Genomic DNA, 21723 nt, shown 5'->3' with positions numbered 1-21723 from the left:
TTGAGTTTGCAACTTAAATTTTTGACAAGCATTTGCCTGGATGTATCTCTAGATACAGTGAAATGTAAGGATATGCCAAGGTAGTCAGTTGCCAGATTTATAAATAAGTGACTAAACAGAGTTAAGTTTGTGGGCTAAGAGTTTTTAAGGAATTGAGTGCCACCCTGAGGACGTAAGAATGTATTTGGCTGGAACATAAAAGCAAAATAAAGTATTGACTAGAAAATATAGTGTAGAATCTTGAGGGCAGGAAATTAAAGCACCAACTGGAATGCTTTGAGAACAGCACAAAGAAGACCATAGATAAAATTACTTCTTAAATTGTACCACATGCTGAATGTGCCATCTGAGACTACATCATGTGAGCTTTATGATTCCAGGGATGACATAAGAGAGACCATGATCCCTGGGCCGGTTCCTGCATTTATTTCCAGTTCCAACCTATCCTAACTTAACACTTTTAATTCTTTCCAGGATGAACCAGAAACCACTTAGTTATTTTCCCTCTCTCCATGTTTTAGTCTTTTTCCAAATTCTTCCATTTCTTCTTCTTCCTTACAAGAAATTATTTAAATTTACTCCCATATTTTTCCATCAAACGATCATATCAAATATCTATTTTTGTGTTTAAATGGTAACTTAGTCTCCCATTTAACTCTTAACTCTATTTAAAATAAATAAGGAAAATACAGATACACATCTATGTTTATTGTTCAAATAAGAAAATTGCAGATATTTGTCGACATTTGCCAACATCAATTTTAATCTTTGTTATCCTGCATAATCTGGTAGTCCTCTGGTAGATCAGTTGTAATTTGATTGACGTCCATAAGCTGAAGATGGCTGATGAGTTGGCCTTGAAGGAGAGTTAGCTGATATATCAGCTATCACTGGCACTGGAAACCGTGTGTTGCTCCCTGGTTGAAGCTGAGAAAATCGACCTTCATTGGCAGATATGTTGTGATATCTATTTGGAAAAGTAGAAGGCTCCAACATCTGTCCAAAATAATTGCTCTGTGTGGGAGACAAGATGCTGTACTGAGAAGTAGAAGTTGTAGCTGTAATGAAGTTCACAACATGGCCATTTGCTTCAGTGTAGCTGCTTTGGGAGTGCCCGTGGACAGTGGTCAACTGATTTAAAATAGCACGTTGATCCACAGCAATTTGTTCTGGTGGTCTAACTGACATTGATGATGGAGGAGAAAAATTACCTCTGATCCGGGTAGTTGTATCACCAATTATGTGGCTAGTAGAGGGCTTTCTTATTAGAGGCATGTTTAAATTTTCAGAAGGCAAAAATGCATTTTCTGCACTAGTGTCAGTCACAAAACCAGAGTTATGATTATCCACATTATCCCCTGCTTAAATGTGCTTCTTCTTGAATTCTTCAGCCAATGAAGATATCAGAGGGGCATTTTTAATCCCAACTCTTCTTTTAATTCTCACTAAAAGCTTGGGACAAACTAGTTTAAAATTTGGATAATGATAGAACTGCAGCTAGAACCAAAGGAGAAAGATTTTAGTAAAATTTAAACCAAAATACAAGACTACAATAAGCCTAACCTATAAAATCTCAGATTTCAAGTTTACAATGCAAAGATAATATTATCAAAATATGAACATTGCTGACAATATTTTGAAGTTCCTTATTTGGAAAATACACATTTAAATAGTATAGTCTTCAAATTTAAGGGTTAGCATTTGCAGTAACTGTGAATGCCACCTTTAAAAAGCAGCTTTAATAACTTTATTTAGATTTCTGATATGATTCATGGTTGCAAGAAAAGTTTCTCATAATCTTGACTACTTAAGACACTGACCTATTTTTTAGAAAAAATAAAGTATTTTAGCCTTAGTAGTTTTATAAAATTTTCAAAATCTAGCTTTACATTTACATTACCATAGATTGATGTACAAAATAAAATTTTATATATAAGTTACCAAGCGGTAACTAAAATATCGGTGTACCTTGCTTAAAACAGAAACTACTTTTTCTTCTGCCAGAAAGACATCTAGACAAGCAGATCTTTGAAAATTCTGCCACTCTTTACTAAACCCATAAAGTTTAAGCTGTGTAACTTAACTTTTCATACTTCCAGTTTCAAATATTCTGAAAGAGGCGTTTCTTTCCAAAACTTCCTTCTTAAAGACATCTTCATCAATCACTATGGAAGTTCCATTATCATCCCACAAGATGGATTTAAATTGGTCACTCCCAGGCATTTTCCAGAGTTTTCTTGGAAATGCCAGAAAACAAAAATCATTATCTTCATCTGGTTTAGAGACACAATATTTGTAAAATGTTCTTTATATCAAGAATTCTTCAGACAAAGTCTGAAAAGCATTTTCTTCAGTCATAGACTTCAAGTCCAAGTCATCAGAGAATATTTGTTCACACAATAGAGATCTACCGGAGTTTACTGAACCAGTTGGTCCATATTTATGGGACACATCTTCAAATTCTGATGAAACTTTTGCCATCTTAAATAACTTTTTCTACAGCTACATTTCTAATCTGTGGGATTTTGAGCACTGCAGATTCAAATGATGCTGCAGCAGGCCTGCACAGATAAACTGCTAGGCCATCATAATGGTTCTCACCCTGAGTAGATGTGACATCACAAAACGACTGGTCTCCTAGCAAATCAAGTGAAACATTCAGCCACTGTTTACTTCTCATTCATTTACTTAAAATGAAACATATATGATGGTTACTTTTATAGTGTTCAGTAAATATTGTCCCCACAAAATCTTTTTAAATAATTTAATTTTGGGGTCTATGAAATAAAACTAATCTGCAAACTTTTGTACACAAATTTATACCAGATTGGTGAACAGAGTATAAATAAAGAACAAAATATATAAAATAATTTTAAAGTTTTGGAATTTAAAGTGAAACTTGTGTAAACATGTACAGAAAAGGTATACATATTTCATTATAATTTGTAATTAATGTGAAACTAAATTTGATTTGGAAATGGAAGTAGTTATTTATCTGTGTACTTTACAATAAGTAGCTCTATATTCAAAACATGAGCAGAATAATTATCAGCTTATTTGGTATGTTTATAAATAAATGGTAAATATTTATGAAATAAAACTAGATTAAAAAAATGAATCAAATTTAAGAAATCCCATAGGGGGGAGTTTTTGTTTTAAATTGTAATTCAGTGCTCTATGTAAAACAAAAGTAATTTAGTATTCTACTTTAAAATTAAAAAAGAGATAATCTTATAGTATACTTACTAAAGTTTATTTTTACCGTTCTTTCATTCAGAGGTTTTTCAGTCCCTAGAAGTAATAAACTTTCTTGTCATCTTTATAATCCATACTCTTGTGGCTTCTGTTAAATATTCCAAAATGATTTTGATAAATGCACTTATACACAAGATCCTGGGTTCAATAAAATGTGCCTCCATTAAGGAGCAAACAAACAAACAATGAAAAAACAAAGAAATAACAGTATATGTGGGTTGGGATGGAAAATACCAGGTAATGCAATTTAGGAAGCAATATGTTTCTCAGTCCCAAAACAGCTGGCAATGTTACTATAATGCGGCATTTTATGGCAAGTGTTTTGTACACCAGTTGTTAATAATAGCTATGTTCTGTATCAGTAATCTGCAGTAAATCCAGTTCTAAAAAATTTGTATTTTTTATTTAGATATAAATTCCAATAAGCATAAGCCAAATTCAAAATGAGTCATAGAATGTTTCAATAAATAAGTGTTCACTCAAGCTACAATGTAAATTTTTCCTTTAGTATGTGTATATTCCATTCAAAGTAAATGTTAGCAAGCTGAATTCATGGCATATTATAAGTAATATAAAGTATAGTTGAGTTGGATTTAGTCCTGATTCATAAATTTTATTTAACGTATGAAAATCTCTAAATGTGATACCATCCCTTAAAAAACAAAGAATTGAAAAATAACAATCTCAATATATGTAGGAATATTTTTCACAGATCTGATCTTAACATTTTTATAAAAAAATTCTTAACAAATTCGCTCTAGATATAATATGACTAAACATAATAAAAGCCATATATGAGAAACCCATTACTCACATCAAGTTCAATGTTAACATACAGGAAGGTTTTCCTCTGGTCCCATAATAAGAAAAAGTAGCTCATTCTCACAAGTCATAAATTACACTACTAGAAGTCCTAGCCAGAACAACTAGTCAAGAAAATATATAAAATGCATACAACTTGCACGCAAGCAGTAAAATTTTTAAAGATGACCTATTTATACATAGATAACAAACTTCATAGTCTCCTCCAGTGACTGATAGAAATAATGAACAAACCAAGAAAACTTGCAGAATATAAAATTAATATGCAAAATATCCATTGCATTTTTATATAGTAACAACACATTATCAGAAAGAGAAATTAGGAAGACAATTGCGTGTAAATTTATACCAAGAAGAATAACATAGGAATATATTTGATAAGTGAAATAAATTATCTAAACATAGATCTATAAATTACAGCTGCAAGAAATATAAGTAAACAAAATATATAAAAGATATTCTGTGCTTACTGATTGTATACAATGTGGGGAAATATTCTAATCTATATTTCACATGTTCAATCTCGCCAGCACAACTTTTTCAGGAGAATCTCCTTTCTTCATTTCATACTCTTGCTTCATTTTTCATGGGTTAATTGATCATAGGTGTGAGGGATTATATCTGGTTGCTCTATTCTCTTTTATTGATAGGTGTCAGTTTTAGAGCCAGTATCATATTGTTTAAATAACTAAAGCTTTGAAAGACTGTTTAACATCTGAGAATTTACACTATTAAATTTAATACTCTTTTTCAAGATTATTTTGTCAACTCATGATTTTTGTGTTTACATTAAAAATTTTGAAATTATTTCTTCTATTTAATGGAAAAATCTCATGGGTATTTTAACAAGAATCAAATTAAATATAGATTCCTTTGGGTAGTATGGTTGTTTCAAACACATTGTTTCACAACATTAACATAAGAGATCTTTTAATTTCTTTGGAACAGTTTTAAATTCTACAATCAATTTTTTCTATTTTTTATTATAAACGTTTTCTCCTTATTTGTTAACTTCATTTGTAGGTATTCTTTACATATATATATATATATATATATATATATATATATATAATAATATACATTATATTTAGAAAAACGTTTCCCACACAAATACAACAGACAGAAGGCAGTGGCAAGACATATTCAAAGTCGAGAATGAGAGAAAGCTGCTATCTAAGATAATGTATCAAGCAAGGCTATCCTTTAGAATAGAAAGAGAGATAAATAACTTCCACACAAGCAAATACTAAAAGAATTTAGCAACAGAAAAAGAAATAATGAAACATCTTCTCTAAAAATAAAGAAGCAGGATGCTATAGAAATGAGAAAGTCATAATTAGAAAGGCAATAGCTACAATGACTTACAACAGAATAAACATGATGTTGTAAAACAGGACATCAAAATTTTTAAGTGTCAGATTGTGAAATAGGAGAATACAGAGTATTTTCTTCCTGTTTCTGTTCTCTGTAGGATGGGTTTGAGTTTGTATTCCTTTCAGTTAATATAAACAGTTATAGTAACGGGTCAATATACATACAAAATAGGGTAACCATAAGTCAAAATCTTACAATGAAGTCACAAAGCCAGAAAAAAACCAAGATAAAAAAGAAAACTTATCAAGCCACAAACAGAAAAAGAAATGAACAAAAAAGAAATACCAAATCAACTGGAAAATTAAGTTCAAAATGGAAATAAACACCAGTTTATAAATAATTTTTACAAATGTTAATGGACTTAGTGCTTCAATCAAAAGATATATATTGTCAGATAGGATAATATAACAAGACCCTACATTATGAAGTATACAAGAGACCCACTTTAGTAAGAGGAACACACATCAATTGAAAGTCAAAAGATGGAAAAGTATATTCCATGCAAATGGACATGACAAGAAAGCAGGAATTGCAGTACTGACTTCACACAAAATAGACTTTGCAAGAAAGGCCATAGAGAAAGATAAACAAGGGCATGATATAATAATTAAAGGAGCAATAAAAATGAGGGTATTATACTCATTAAGATATATGCACTCAATATTGGAGCACCTTAATACAGAAAGCAAATACTAATAGATAAAAAGTGAGAAATCAATGGGAACACAATCACAGTAGGAGAATATAACTCCCAATTACCATCACTAGACTGGTCTTTCAGACAGAAAATTAATTAGGGAACAAAGATTCTAAAAGATACGATAAAATAATTGGAGTTGGTTGATGTTTTCAAAACAGTACTTCTCCCCAAAACAGAATATATATTCTTTTCCAGTGCACATGGAACATTTCCTAGGATAGTTTATGTACTCAGGCACAGAAGAAGCCTCAACCAATTTAAGAAGATAAAAATAATTTCAAGCATCTTTTCTGAGTATTATACCATGAAACTAGAAATCAATCACAGAAAATGGAGAAAATATGACAACATGTAAATTAAAAAACATGGTACTAAAACAAGGGGGGAGGTGTTGTAGTAAAAGAAGAAATTAAAAAAAATCTTGAGAAATATGTCACAACACTTTACAAAGTCTATGGAATACAGTTAAAGCAGGCTTAAGAGGGAAGTTCATAGTGACAAGTTCTGCCTCAAAGTAGAAGAGCAATTTCAAGTAAATTATCTAACGTTCTATGTAAACTAATCATGAAAAGAAGAGCCAACAAAACCAAAAGTCAGCAAAAAGTGGGAAAATAAAGATCAAGGGAGAAAGAATAGAAATAAAAATTAAAAAATAGAAAAAATCAATCTTATTGTTTTTTGAAATAATCAACAAAACTGAAAAAACTCAGGACAGCTCACCAACAAGAAAAGAGAGAGCACACAAATAACATAAGAAATGAAAATGGAGAAACTACTAAGAGTACAACAAATTTGCATAATATCATAAGGGATTACCATGAGCCACTGCATGGAAACAAACTGGATAACCTAGAAGAAATGGAGAAGTTTCTGGAAATATTCAGCCCACCTTTATTGCATCAAGAAGAAATTGACCATTTGAACTGACAGATCACCAGAAATGGAATAGAGTTATCAATAAAATAAAAAATCTCTGCAAACAAAATTTCAGACCCAAATAGCTTCACAGGGGAATTTGACCAAACATACAAAGAAAAATACATACCAGTCCTCCTCAAATACTTCCAAAAGATTGATATGGAGCTAGAACTCCCAAACTCACACCATAAGGCCAACATTAACCTGATAACTAAACCAGACAAAGACACTACCTAAAAAGAAAACTATAGGCCAATATCTTTGATAAACATATATGTAAAAGTCCTTAAGAAATTATTAACAGAATCCAACAGCATGTAAAAAGATCATACACCATTATCAAGTTAGGTTCATCCCAGGAATGCAAGGATGGTGTAACATATGCAAATCAATCAATCAATTGTGATACACCATATCAACTAAAGAGAGGACAAAAAAGCACATGATCATCTCAGTAGAAGCAGAAAAAGCATTTGATAACATTTAACACCTATCTGCAAAAAAATTTCTTATCCCAGAGGGAACAGAGGGACCATATCTCAACATAATAAAAGGTATTTATGACAAATATGTAGCCATCAAGCTACTCAATGGTGGAAAAACTGAAACCCTTCTCACAAAAACCTGAGACAAGACAAGGTTGCCCATTCTCACAATTTCAATTCAATATAGTCTTGGAAATCCTAGCCACAATGATGAGGCAAGAAAATTTGATTTCCTATCAAATTATGCAAAACATTTCTTTTTAGGACTGAAACAAATGATCTTAAGTTTTAAATAGATTCATAAAAGATCCATAGTTTCCAAAGCAATATTGAAGTAAAAGAAAGAGGCTGGAGGCATAACCCATCAGGTCTCCATACACTATTGCAGAGCTACAATAATGAAAATGACATCATATTGGTAAAGAAACAGGCATATGGACCAATGGAACAGAATAGAGAGCATAGGAATAAATCTATAGGTCTATGTTTAATTAATCTTTGACAGAGTAGCCAGGAATATGAGAGAGAAAAGACCATCTCTTCACCAGCTGGTGTTGGGAAAACAGGATAGAAGCATGCAGAGCAATGGAGTTAGAACAATCCTTCACTCCATAAACAAGAATAAACTCAGAATGGCTTGAAGACTTAAATATAAACAAGACACAGTAAATCTCCAAGAAGAAAACAGGCAAAACACTGTGAGATAAATCTCAGCAATGATCTCCAAGAAGAATAGACAACCCAGGTAAGGGCTGTAAGAGCAAAATTAATAAATGGGACCTAATTAAACTTATAAACTTTTGCACAGCAAAGGGAATCATAAAAGAAGCAAAATGACAACCTACAAGATTAAAGAAAATATTAAGAATCGATGCAACTGATAAAGTCTTAATTTCCAAAATATAAAGTCTTCATACAACCTAAAAAGAATTAAAAAAAAAAAACAAGAAACCCGATCTCTAAATCTGCAGAAGCCCTAAATAAGGAAATCTCCAATAGAGACATTCAAATGCCACACAGATATATGAAAAAAATTACTCACTATCATTATCAGAGAAGGGCAATTCAAAACTATAATGAAGTATCGCTTCACAATAGTCACAATGGTCATCATTCAAAAGTCCACAAACAATAAATGTTGTGGAAGCTGTGGAGAAAGGGAACCCTCCTACACTGTTGGTAGGAATGTAGATTGGTGCACTCATTTTGGAAACAAGGATGGGGATTCCTATAAAGAATAAAAATAAGCAACATATACGATCCAGCCATCCCACTTTTGGGTATATATCAAAGGGAACCCTATTCCAAAAAGACACCTGCACCCCAATGTCCTTAGAAGTGCTATGTACAAGAGTCACAACATGCAAGCAACCTAACTGCCCAACAACAGATGACAGTATAAAGAAGTTATGCCGTATTTACAAATTGGAATAATATTCTGGAATAAAAAATGATAAAACAATGATATTTGCAGCAAAATGGATGTCCCCCAAAAGTGCCATTCTAATTGAAGTAAGCCAGAAAGAGAAAGAAATATAATACATGACATTACATATGAAGAAGCTTAAAAAAATATTTGGATGAAAACACTATGATTTCATCTACAAAACTGAAACACACTCGCAGATCTGCTAGAAATTTTATGATTACTGCGGAAAGGGGCTGCCAGAGGATATATTTGGGAGCTGTAGATTTATAAATGTTATCCACTATATATAATAATAGATTTTTTCAAAATTTCTTTTGTATGACACAGCACAGTAAGTTAAATATCATGAAGTAACGTTTAATAGGCACAGAATTATACACATGTACGGGGACACTATGATGTACACCACAGATTGACACATTGTTAATGGCATACTTCAATGATAAATAAACGAATAAATATGTAAATAAATAAATAAATGACATTTAATAATAAAAGAAAAACAAAGATTCACAATACTTAACTTTACACATCAAGAATCTAGGAGAAAACAGAAAGAATAAAGAAGAAAATTGATTCAATGACAGTAAGGCAAATAACAAGAGAAACAATTGAAAAGATAAAATAAATACCAGTCTCTGTTTTTTTTAAACATAAAGTGGACAAACTTTTAGGTTGGCTAAGAAAATAAAGACTCAAATAATATTAGAAATAATAGATAAGATATTAGCTCTCATGTTGTAGAGATGCATAGCATTATAAGAAATTACCACTCGCCAAAAATTTGAATGACCGAGAACAAAAGACAAATTCCCAGAAACATATGTCTTCCCATACTGAATCAAGAAGTAATTAGAAAGTTAAATAGAGCAAAAGTGTGCATGAGTAATTTAGTAATCCATACCTCCCAAACCAGAAAATATTTACAAGATGACATTACTGTTGAATTCTGTCATACATTTGAAGACAATTTTTCACCAATTCTTCCCCAAATCTTCCAAGAATTTGAAGCGGGTGAAAGATTCCAAACTTGTTTTATGACGCCAACTTTATTTGCATAACAATGGTAGAAAGAACATTAGATGCAAAATATGGAATATTAACCCTGATGAACACATGTGCCAAAATTCTCTACGAAACAGAAGGAAAATGAATTCAACAACACATTTAATGTATCATACACATGCATGAGTAAAGGGATTTATCCCTGGGTTTAAGGATACTTCAAAATATTCAAATCAATAAAGGTGACATTCCACACTAATAGAATGTGAAATAAAACTCACATAATCTTCTCAATAGGTGGAAAAAGAGCATTGTATATAATGCAAAATCTTTTTAAGATACTCCCAACAAATTAAACTAACCCTGTCAGTGGCAAGATATCATATACACACAAACACTGTGTGGAGAGAAGCGAAGAAGTTCCCTGTTTATTTATTCTTAGAAGAAGCATTTTTACAGGACATGCACAATAACTCACATATCATCTAAGTAATAACAATGTTAATAATCTTAAGCTATTTATGTCCCCATGCTCCTTCAGTAAGCACAGGATGTTAAATTATCAAGGATTGCTTTAAAGTTCATCACGGAAATTCATTAAGTAGGCCATCTCTTAACAAGCCGGCTGTGCCTGTCTTAGGTTGTCCTCCTCTGAGGATCTTACCCAGCATAGGCTATCCAGCCATCCATACTGGATACAATGAGCAGGCCGTTTCTTATCCAGCCTGGATATGTGACATTCCTCACAGCTTGTTTATCAGTTCAGCCCATGGGCTTATTCTCTAGAGCCTTCAGACAGGGGCCTACAAACCCAACATCCCTAGAGAGAAAAATGGATGAAGAAAATTTGATGTATATATGCAATGGAATCAATACTTTGCATTCCTATCAACAGTGTCCATGGTGTTACTTTATCTCCACAATCTCACCCACATCTATTTCTTTTCTTTTTGATGAGAACCTTCTGACAAGTGTGAGGTCTTGTCTCATTTTTGGTTTATGACTTACCTAATAGTTTATAACTCTGAATATATTTTCATGTGTCATTTAGCCAACTGGATGTTTTCTACAGATAATTGATTCCAATCTATCTATTCAGTTCGTATGGACACTGTTTTTAATTGGATTGTTTGCCCTTTTTTGTTGTTGTTGTCGGGTAAGAGTTTGCCATATATTTGGATATTAACACTTGATTGGAAAATATCACTTGAAAATATATTCTCCCAGTGAGTTGGTTGACTTTTAATTTTATTGATCATTTCTTCTGCAGTGTAAATCTGTTTAGAGTGATACAATCGTATTTTGTTAGATTTGCTTCTGCTTCCCTTGCCAGAGGAGACATATGTAGAATCAAGGTAAGTCCATTTTCAGAGTGTACTTCTTAAGTTTTACCTTAGGATTCTTTGTTTTCAGGTTTTATGCTTTACATGCACAGGAGTGGGATTGCTGGATCATATGATAGTTCTATCTTTATTATTTAAAGGAACTTCCAAAATGTTTCCAAAGTGCTTTCACCAATTTTCATTCCCACAAACAGCGTTGGAGTGTCCCTTTTTCTCCACAACTTTCCCAGTCTTTATTATTTGTAGAGATTTGGATGACAGCCCTTCTCACTTGTGTGAGGTAAAACATTATTTTATTTTTGTCTTGCCTTTGTATAATGATTAGGAATGTTAGCATGTTTTTATGTTTCTGTTTGTTATCTGTGTGTCTTCTTTGGAGACTTGTCTTCTGCTCATTTACAGGCTTAGTTGCTTGTAGATTTTTGAAATGGTGTTGTATGAACGATTTGTGTATTATAGAAATTAGCCTCTTATTGAATGCATTGTTTCCTAATGTTTTCTCCCATTTGGAAATTCATCTTTTCATATTGCTTATTTTGCTGTTTAGAAGGTTTTAATTTTTATTAGGACCTATTTGTTTATTGCGCTTTTACTCTTTTCAGCTTGGGAGCTGGACATTTGAAAAATTCGCTGCAATTTATGTTTTGTTTTGCATCTGTTAGTTTCCAGGAATTTTATTGTGTCAAGTATTAGATTGAGATATTAAAAACATTTTGAGTTTATTTTCATACAGTGTGAGGTAGTGTTCTAATTTCATTGATTTACATGTAGGTCTTTTGCTTTCTCAACATCACTTGCTGAAGACTGTGTTTTAGGCATTGTATGTTTTTGTTTCCTTTGTCATAGTTTAGTTGACCATAGGTGTGATGTTTTATTTCTGCCTCTGTGTTCTGTTCTAGTGATATAGATGTTTGTTCATTTTCCAGTATTGTGCTGTTTTGATTACTGTTTATATAATATAGTCTGAGATCTGGGAGGATTATGGTTTATGCCTCAAACTTTGTTCTTTATCCTCATAGTTCCTTTTGCCGTTCTGGTTCTTTTGCAGTTCCATACAAATCTTAGGACTGTTTAAATTTCTGTGAAAAATATCATGTAGTTCGATCTGAATCACTTTATATCTGTTGACGATCTTTTGTAGTATGTATATTTTAACAATATTAATTCCTCTGTACTAAGACCTTGAGATTATTTTCCATTTCTTTGCATCATCTTCAAATTTATTTATCAGTGTCCTATAGATTTTATTATCTTGGTTTTTTTCTTAGGCTTTTCATTTTTGATCTGATATAATATGGATTTTTTAAAATTATGGAATATTTCATTGTTAGTGTAAAGAAATTGACTGTTTTTGTATATTAATCATGAATCATGCTACTTTGCTAAATGTGTTTATTAGATTTAGTTATTTTGGTGTGGAGAATCTTTAGGGTTCTCTGTATAGATTATCATGTCATCTAAAATAATAACAGTTTTACTTCATTCAGTCCAACTCGAATAACTTATTTTCTTGTCTGATTGCTGTTGCTAGGACTTCCCATACTGTGTTTAATAGAAATGGTGAGAGTGGACATCCTTTTATTATTCCTTAATTTGCCTTTCAGTTATTCACTTTTGCATATTATGTTGTCTGTGGGACTGTAATTAATGACTTTAGTTATGTTGAGATATATTTCCTGAATCTTTCTTTGGTAAGAGTTTTCTGTTGTTGTTGTTTCTGTTGTTCTTGTTGTTGTTGCTGTTGTTGCTGCTATTTAATGAATAAAAGTTGAAGTTTGTGAAATGCTTTTTATGGATTTAATGGGATGACCACATCATTTTCCCTTTTGGTTTGGTTAATGTGGTGTATCAATCTGATTGATTTCATGTAATTTCATCCTCTCTTATGACCCTGCAATGAATTAAAATTTACATGGTGTATAATTCATTTTAGATTTTGCTGGATTTAGTTTGCTAATGATATTTTTTAAAATGTTTGCATCTATATCAATTAAACATATTGACTTGAAATTCTCTTCGCCTGTATTTTGTTTGTTGGCTTTGCTATCAGGGTGATGATAGCTTCATAGAATTAATTTGTGAGTTTCTCACATCTTCACTATTTTTGAATAGTTTGAAAAGAATAATTTCTGCTTTGTATTTCTGTACGGTTTTGCATGGGAGCTGTTTAAATCTGCACTAATGTTTAACGATTTTTTAAATGCAGATTCTATCTTTTTTCTAATAATCAGTTTGTTCAAATTATTTGTTTCTCCTTATCCCTGTCTCTTTCTAGACATTTGTCTATTTCTTCTAATTTGTCTAGTTTATTGGAATGTAAGTGTTCACAAAATGATCCTTTTTGTATATCTGTGGAAACAATTGTTATTTCTCTTCTTTTATTTCTTACTTTATTTCTTTGGAGCATCTATATTTTCTTCATGATACACCTGGCTAGAGGTTTTCTGATTTTGTTTATGTTAAAAAGAAAACAAAAACAAAATTTTTGGTTTTACTACTCTTTGCATGGTTGTTTTTTCCCTCTAATATATATTTGCACTTGTCATATTTAGGATCATGTTTTTCCTTTTAAACTTTTTTTAATTGATTTTTAATCATTTTACATATTTGTCTCAAATTCCATTGTAGAGCACAATTTTGTAGTTACAATGAACATATAAACAGTTGTCCCATTTTTTCCCCTGTGAGCTGCCGTAAGATCTTTTATATATTTCCCTGTGCTATAAAGTAAAATCCTGTTTATCTATTCTACAGTTTTGACCTCCCAGCCTATATCTTCCCACACCCCAGCCGCTTGGCAACCAAAACTTTGTATTCTCTGCCTGCGAGTCTATTTCTGTTTTGTATTTATGCGTTATTTATTTGGCTTTGTTTTGTTTTTAGATTCCACACATGTGCCATCTCATATGGTATTTTCCTTTCTCTTTCTGGCTTACTTCTCTTAGACTGATTTTCTCCAGGACCATCCATGTTGCTGAAAATGGCATTATGTTGTCAGTTTATAAGGCTGACTACTATTCCATTGTATAAATATACCACTTCTTCTTTAGCTAGTCAACTGTCGATGGACATTTAGGCTTTTTCAATGTCTTGGCTATTGTAAGTAGTGCTGGCTATGAACACTGGGGTGCAGGTGTCATTCTGAAGTGGGGTTCCTTCTGGATTTATATCCTGGAGCGGGATTCCTGGGTTATATGATAAGTCTATTCCTAGCGTTTTGAGGAATCTCCATCCTGTTTTCCACAGTGGCTGCACCAATCTGCATTGCCACCAGCAGTAAAGGACGGTTCCTTTTACTCCACAGCCTCTCCAGCATTTGTCATTTGTGGATTTTTGAATGATGGCCATTCTGACTGGTGTGAGGTGAAACCTCATTGCAGTTTTGATTTGCATTTCTCTGATAATCAGTGATATTGAGCATTTTCTGATGTGCCTTTTGATCATTTGTATGTCTTCCTTGGAGAATTGCTTGTTTAGGTCTTCTGCCCAATTTTGGATTGGGTTGTTTATTTTTTTTTTATTCAGTTGGATGTGCTACTTATATACTCTTGTGATCATGCCTTTGACGGTTTCATATGCAAATTTTTTCCCATTCCGTGGGTTGTCTTTTTGTTTTAGTTCTGGTTTCTTTACTGTGCAGAAGATTGTAAGTTTCATTAGGTCTCATTTGTTTATTGCATTTATTTCTTCTACGAGAAAATTTTTGAGACGTATGTCAGATAATGTTTTACCTATATTTTCCTCTTGTAAGTTTATTGTATCTTTTCTTATGTTTAAGTTTTGATCCTTTCTGAGTTTATTTTTGTGTATGATGTTCTAGCTTCATTGGGAGTGTTCTAGGTTCATTGAATTACATGCTGCTGTCCAGTTATCCCAACACCAGTTGCTGAATGGACTATCTCTATTCTATTGTAATTTCTTGCCTCCTTTGTCTAAGATTAATTGACCAAACGTTTGTGGGTTCATTTCTGGGCTCTCTATTCTGTGCCATTGGCCTATATATATGTTTATCTACCAATACAGTGCTGTCATGTTGAACATAGCTGTATAGTATTATCTGAATCATTAGTGTAATGAAATGCCACTTATATTTGAACCTTAAACTTGTAACCTGCTTCCTTACTGAATTCTTTGATCAGCTGTAGTAAATTCATTCTTTATCTTGTTGGGATTTCTATAAATAGTAACATATTATCTGCATATAGTGAGACTTTTATCTCTTCCTTTCCAATTTGCATACCTTTTACTTCTCTCTCTTGTTTGATTGCTGTGGCTAGGACCTCCAAGTCTATCTTGTGTAAGAGTCATGATAGTGTGCATCCTTTTACTTTCCCAGATTTTAGTAGGAAGAATTTGACTTTCTAACTGTTGAGTACTATGCTGGAAATAGGTTTGTTATTTATAGCTTTCATGACGCTGTGATATAATCCCTCTATGCCCACTTTGGTGAGTTTTCTTATCATACATGGGTGTTGAAATTCATCAAACGCATTTCCTGCATCTATTGAGATGATCATGTGGTTTTGGTCCTTTCTCTTGTTGATGTGCTGTATTACACTGATTGACTTGCATATGTTGAACCACCCCTGTGTCCCTGGCATGATCCCAACTTGGTCATGAATTATATTCATTTTTCTGTGCTGTTGGATTCTATTTGCTACTATTTTGGTGAGGACTTTGTGTCTGTGTTCATCTGTGATATTGGCCTATAATCCTCTTTCTTGGAAGTGTCTTTGCCTGGTTGTGGTATCAGGGTGATTGTGGATTCATAGAATGACTTTGGGAGGATTCCTTCCTTTTCAAACTTCTGGAAGAATTTGAGAAGAAATGGTATGAGTTCTTCTTTGTACATTTGGTAGAATTCCTCAGTGAAGCCGTCCTGTCCTGGATTGTTATTTGGAGGGAGGTTTTATATTGCTATTTTGATTTCATTTCTAGTGCTCTGATTGTTCAAGTGGTCAGTTTCTTCTTGATTAAGTTTTGGTGGACAGTATGTTTCCACAAATGTGTCCATTTCCTCTAGGTTATCCAGTTTGTTTCCATAAACTTTTCATAATATTCTTGTATGATATTCTGTTTTTATATTATATTAGTTTGTAAATTCTCCATTCTCCTTTCTTATTTTCCATATTTGTGCTCTCTCTCTTTTCTTATTTTTGAGTTTGGCCAGTAGTTTCTCGATTTTACTAGCTTTTTCGAAAAAGCAGCCTTTGGATTGGTTGATTCTTTTCCTAGGGTCTTTTTAAACACTATATTTTTTATTTCCTCTCCATTATTTATGATTTTCTTCCTTCTGCAGCCTTTGTGGTTTTTTGTTCTTCTTTTTCTAGTTCATACTCCTGATGGGAAAAATTGTTAATTTGTGATTGTTCTTCTTTTTTGAGGAAGGCCTGTATCGCTTTAAACTCCCCTCTCAACACTGCTTTTGCTGTGTCCCATAAATTTAGTGTGGTTTTGCTTTCATTTTCTTTTTTCTCAAGGTATATTTTCATTTCAGCTTTGATTTCTTCATTGACCCTTTGGTTTCTTAATAACATATTGTTTAATCCCCATGTTTTGCTTTTGTTCTCCTTTGTTTCTCTGTTGTTGATTTCTAGCTTCATGGCATTGTGGTCAGTAAAGATGCTTGAGGTAATTTCTATCTTCTTAAAATTGCTGAGCTTTCTTTTGTGCCCATGTATATCATGATTACTGGAAAATGTCCCATGTGCACTTGAAAAGAATGTATATACTATTTTGTGGGGGTGCAATGCTCTGAAAATATCCACCAAGTGTAATATTTCTATTGTATTATTTAACTTCTATGTTGCCTAATTTATTTTCTGTAACTATGACAAGTCCAGTTATGTTAATGCAGTGTTGAAATCTCCAACTATGATTAGATTCCCAACACTATCCCCTTTTATATCTGTTAGTAATTATTTCATGTACTTAGGTACTCCTCTATTTGTTGCATATGTATTTATGAGTGTGCTATCTTCATCTTGTATCACACCTTCAATCATTATAAAATGTCCTTCTTTATCTTTCTTTATGGCGTTTGATTTAAAGATTATTTTGTCTGAAATCAGTACTGCAACACCTGCTTTTCTGGCTTTTCCATTTGTATGAAATACGCTTTTCCATCCTTTCACTCTCAATCTATATGTGTCCTCTCTGAAGTGGGTCTCTTGTATGCAGCATATTGAAGGTTCTTGCTTTATTATCCAGCCTACCACTCAATGACTCTGACTGGAGCATTTAGTCCATTAACACTTACAATAATTGATGATATGTTTGTGTTTATTACCACTTTGACCTTAACTTTTCAGTTGATTTGGTATTTCCTCTTTGTTTGTTTCATCTGCCTTTTTTGGTTTGGTCATTTTCCTTTGTATTGTCATGAAATTTATTCAGTATTAGTGACTCCCTGAATAAGTTTTTGTCTTGTTTTTACCCTTTTTTATGTCTATTAGACCATTGGTATAACTGATCTTATTAAACTGATAGTATCATGATCTAAAAACCATCCTACTGAGAACAAAATATTTTAAAAGGAAAACCCCCCCAAAAATTCTCTATTTTCCTTCTTCCCTTTCCCACTCTCAATGATTTGTATCTCTTGCTTTCAAGTTTTGTGTTTATTTTATTTGTAATTCTTGAGTTATCACGCTTCCAGCCGTGAGTTTTATATTTCTGTAGCATCCTGCTGCTTTTCTTTGTAGAGTACAATTTTCAAAATATCTTTTAGCATGGGTCTAGTGTTGCTAAACTCTAGTAGCTTTTCTTTTCTGTGAAATTCTTTATGTCTCCTTTTACCATAAATGATAGCCTAGCTGGTTAAAGTATCCTAATGTATATAATTGTTTTCATTCAGGACTTTGAATATATCTTGCCACTCCATTCTGTTCTGCAGTATTTTTTTTGTGAAATCAACTGTGTGCCTTATAGGGATTCCCTTGTAACTCACTCTTTGCTATTCTCTTTCTGCCTTTAGGATCATTTCTTTCTCCTTGTCTCTGGCCATCTTAATTACATGTCTTGTTGAGGGTTTATTTGAGTTCTTCCTGTTTGGGACACTCTGAGCTTCCTGTACTTGGATATCTGATTTCTTCTTTAAGTTTGGGAAGTTCTCAGTCATGATTTTTTCAAACACCTTTGCAATCCACTTTGATCTTTCCTCCCCTTCTGGGAAATTTATCATGCCAATATTGGCATGCTTTCTATTATCCAATAGGTCTCTTATGCTTTTTTCATTTGTTTCTCATTGTTTCACTTGTAGCTCTTCTCATTGTCTGCTTTCTATTGTCCTGTCTTCTAAGTCACTAATTCATTCCTCTGCATTGTTTAGTCAGTTTTGTGACATCTTTAGATCATTCCTCATCTTAGTCAACGGTTTTACCTTTTCTACTCAGTTCTTCTTTATAGCTTCCATTTCATTTTTAACATATTTTATATGTCTGAACACTATGTTTTATTTCCTACAGTAATTTGATCACTTCTTTTTTGAAATCTTGATCTAGTAGGATATTGATGTCTATTTCACTGATCATTCTTTCAGGGGATTTCTCTTGCTCTTTTAATTGGGAATGGTTTGTCTGCTTCTTCATCTTGCACCTACCTCTCTGGCACTGTGGTTTATGGAGCATCAGTTATCTACTGTGGTCCTAAAGGAGGTTATCTACCTAATGTCTATTTAGTAATACAACTAAAAAAGAGTTAAAAGAGAGAGGGAGACAAAGAATTTTAAAGAACGGGAAATAAATGTTTGAAGACATTGTAAAATACATAATAGAAGAGCAAGTTGAAGCAGAGTTTTGAAAAGTAATAATAATAAAAATATTTTTGAAATTTCAATGGGATTTGAAAGGGGGTATTTACAATTGCCTAAGAAGTAAACATTAAGAGGGTAATAGAAAATGGAACAGGAAAAATCAGATTAAAACAAGGGGGTGGTCAGTGTCCTCCTGGAGACTGTGTAACTTTAATGTGAACTCTTTCTGTATTCATCCTGGTTTGGAAGCTCAGCTTGCTTATTCCAGTCGCCCTCCATTGGGGCCCTTATCTGTGCAGCTCCCAGGGCCTGTCGGCAAGCAGATCACTCCTACTCCCAACAGTGGTTCTGGAGCAGCTCTCTTTATTGTTGGCTGTCTTGTCACTGCCGTGACCGATGCCTCACTCAGAAGTTTCAGGCTGACCAGGCAGGAGTGTGCATCAATCCCTCTCCCAGCCACATGGTCAGGGGCTGCCTTCCAGCCCAAGTGTTCAGTGGCCAACAGCCCCCTCAGGGTGCCAGTCTCACCACTGTTATGTACCCTGTCACTCATCTGGACCAAAACCCAGTGCCTTGTTTGCCTTGACAGAGCATGTTCTCTGAGGAAATAGGACAGAAAGATCTTATCTGCCTCAGGCTGTAGACAAGTCCCCATCTGGTGCTTGAGGCTGCTAAGTCCTTAGGAGTGAATGCAGGTTTTTCTCTCGCTGCTGCCAGGATGCAAAGCACCAGAGGCTATGGTGGCTGTGTCTGAGCCCGAGGTTTCTTGTCATAGATAGTTTTGTGGCTTTTCAGAGATGGGGAATGCACCTTTCCCCTCCCAGTACACGTCTGCCCTGTTGTTAAATGGAGGGCCCAGGTTATTCCCCCCTGTGCACCGACAGCAATGGCGCACAGCTCCCTCCATTCCCCTAGGCTGCCTCAGTGCATCCATCCTCATCTTTCACCCAGATCAGGCAGCATGGCCCTGCCCCCAGCTGCCAGGGTGCATCTTGCATTCGGGGTCACAGGGATCCTCTGTGCCTGTTTAACTTAGTATTGTCAGTCAACTTATACTCTGTAGAGGTCCAATCCTTGGAGGTGCCCCCTCCATCCTGCCGACCTCTCAGTTGGAGAGGGGAGACCCAGTGAATGAGTGCCAGTCTTTCTTTGCTGCTCCCTCCCTGTGGGAACTGTCCCAATCTGTTTTGCCTTTTCTTCTTTCATTCTTCATTTTCTTCTACCAGATTTTATGCATCTTAATCTTTTGAAGAGGACATTGTTCTATCAGAGTTTTGTAGGTTCTCTGGTTAGCTGAGTGGGTCTGTGGATGTGAGTCTTGGTGCACTTGTGGGAAAGGTTGAGCTACGAGCATCCTTCTGATCCATCATCTTGGCCTCCCCCACAATAAGTCTCACTATATGGTGGAAGGTAAACACAGCCAGGAAATACATGGAAAAGATGTTTCATGGGAATGACAAGAAAGTGCAGATTGCAATGTTCAGCTCATACAAAATACGTTTTAAAATAAGGGCCACAATGAAAGATAAATATGAAATTATATAAAGAAAAAGAGATCAATATAAAAATAGAGTATTACACTCATTAAATTATATATGGACCCAGCACTGTAGATCCTAAATATAAAAAGAAATATTAGTAGACATGAAGGAATTAATTCATTATATATCAGTAATAGTAGATGGCTTGAACACCTCACTATTCTGATGGCCATATCATCCAGAAAGAATATCTGTAAGGAAACAGAGTTCTTAATGGCATATTAGATCATTTGAGTCTAACTGAGCTATTGGACACTGCATCAGAAAAGGAGAACACAATAACTTCTCAAGTGTGCACAGGATGTTATCTAAGGAATAAACCACATATTATGTCATGAAATGAGCCTCAGGAACTTTAACCTATTACAGATTACAGCAAATATTTTCCATACACAAAATTCTGAAACTATGCAACAACTCAAAAAAGAACAGGAAAAGCACAAACATGAGATTAAACCTCATCCTTTAAAAAAATAAAATAAAACAAGGTCAATGATGAAATCAAAGAGGTCATAAAATCATACCTGGGGAAAAATTGCAATGAAAACACAGCTTCATCAAATGTATGGGATGCAGCAAAGGCAAATCTAAGAGGGAAGTTTAGAACAAATCTAAGAGGGAAGTTTAGAACAGTTTCTACAAGGAAAAAGAAAAAACTCACAAAAAGGATAAAGCTTACCACCAAAAATAACTGGAAATAAGAACAAACAAAACCCAAAGGCAGTAGAATGAGAAATCTTTGATGATTAGTTTGAAAATAAATAAAATAAAAATTAAAAAAGAAATTAAAATTCATAAAATCAACAGCTATTTTTTCTTAAATATTTTTACATATTGATAAGCATTTAGCAAGGCTTATCAAGAAATACAGAGTGGACCCAAACAAAATAAGAAATGATATAGTAGAAATGATTTCTGATAGTACAGAAATGCAAACAAAGATTATGAAAGCACTCTGAGCAGTTACGTGACAACCAACTGGACTACCTTAAAGAAATGGACAAATTTCTTGAAACGTACTGCCTGCCAACACTGAATAAAAAGAAAACTGAAAACTTGAAAAGAGCAATCAGTTAAGTTAAATAAAATCTATAATTT

General features: G+C 33.6%; 1 long non-coding RNA gene across 1 annotated transcript; it reads right to left on the bottom strand.

Annotated features, from left to right (window-relative positions):
* Positions 1-735: 735 nt before the first annotated feature.
* On the bottom strand, positions 736-2352 carry LOC140693940 (uncharacterized). Its single transcript, XR_012069659.1, has 2 exons — positions 2085-2352; positions 736-1014 (listed from the first exon to the last, which is right to left on the bottom strand). It is a non-coding gene; the product is annotated as an uncharacterized lncRNA (long non-coding RNA).
* Positions 2353-21723: the final 19371 nt, after the last annotated feature.

The sequence above is a fragment of the Vicugna pacos genome, unplaced genomic scaffold, assembly GCF_048564905.1.
Source record: "Vicugna pacos unplaced genomic scaffold, VicPac4 scaffold_20, whole genome shotgun sequence".
Taxonomy (NCBI): Eukaryota; Metazoa; Chordata; class Mammalia; order Artiodactyla; family Camelidae; genus Vicugna; species Vicugna pacos.
Note: the sequence above shows the minus strand (reverse complement) of the source record. Positions and strands in the feature narration are given on the sequence as shown.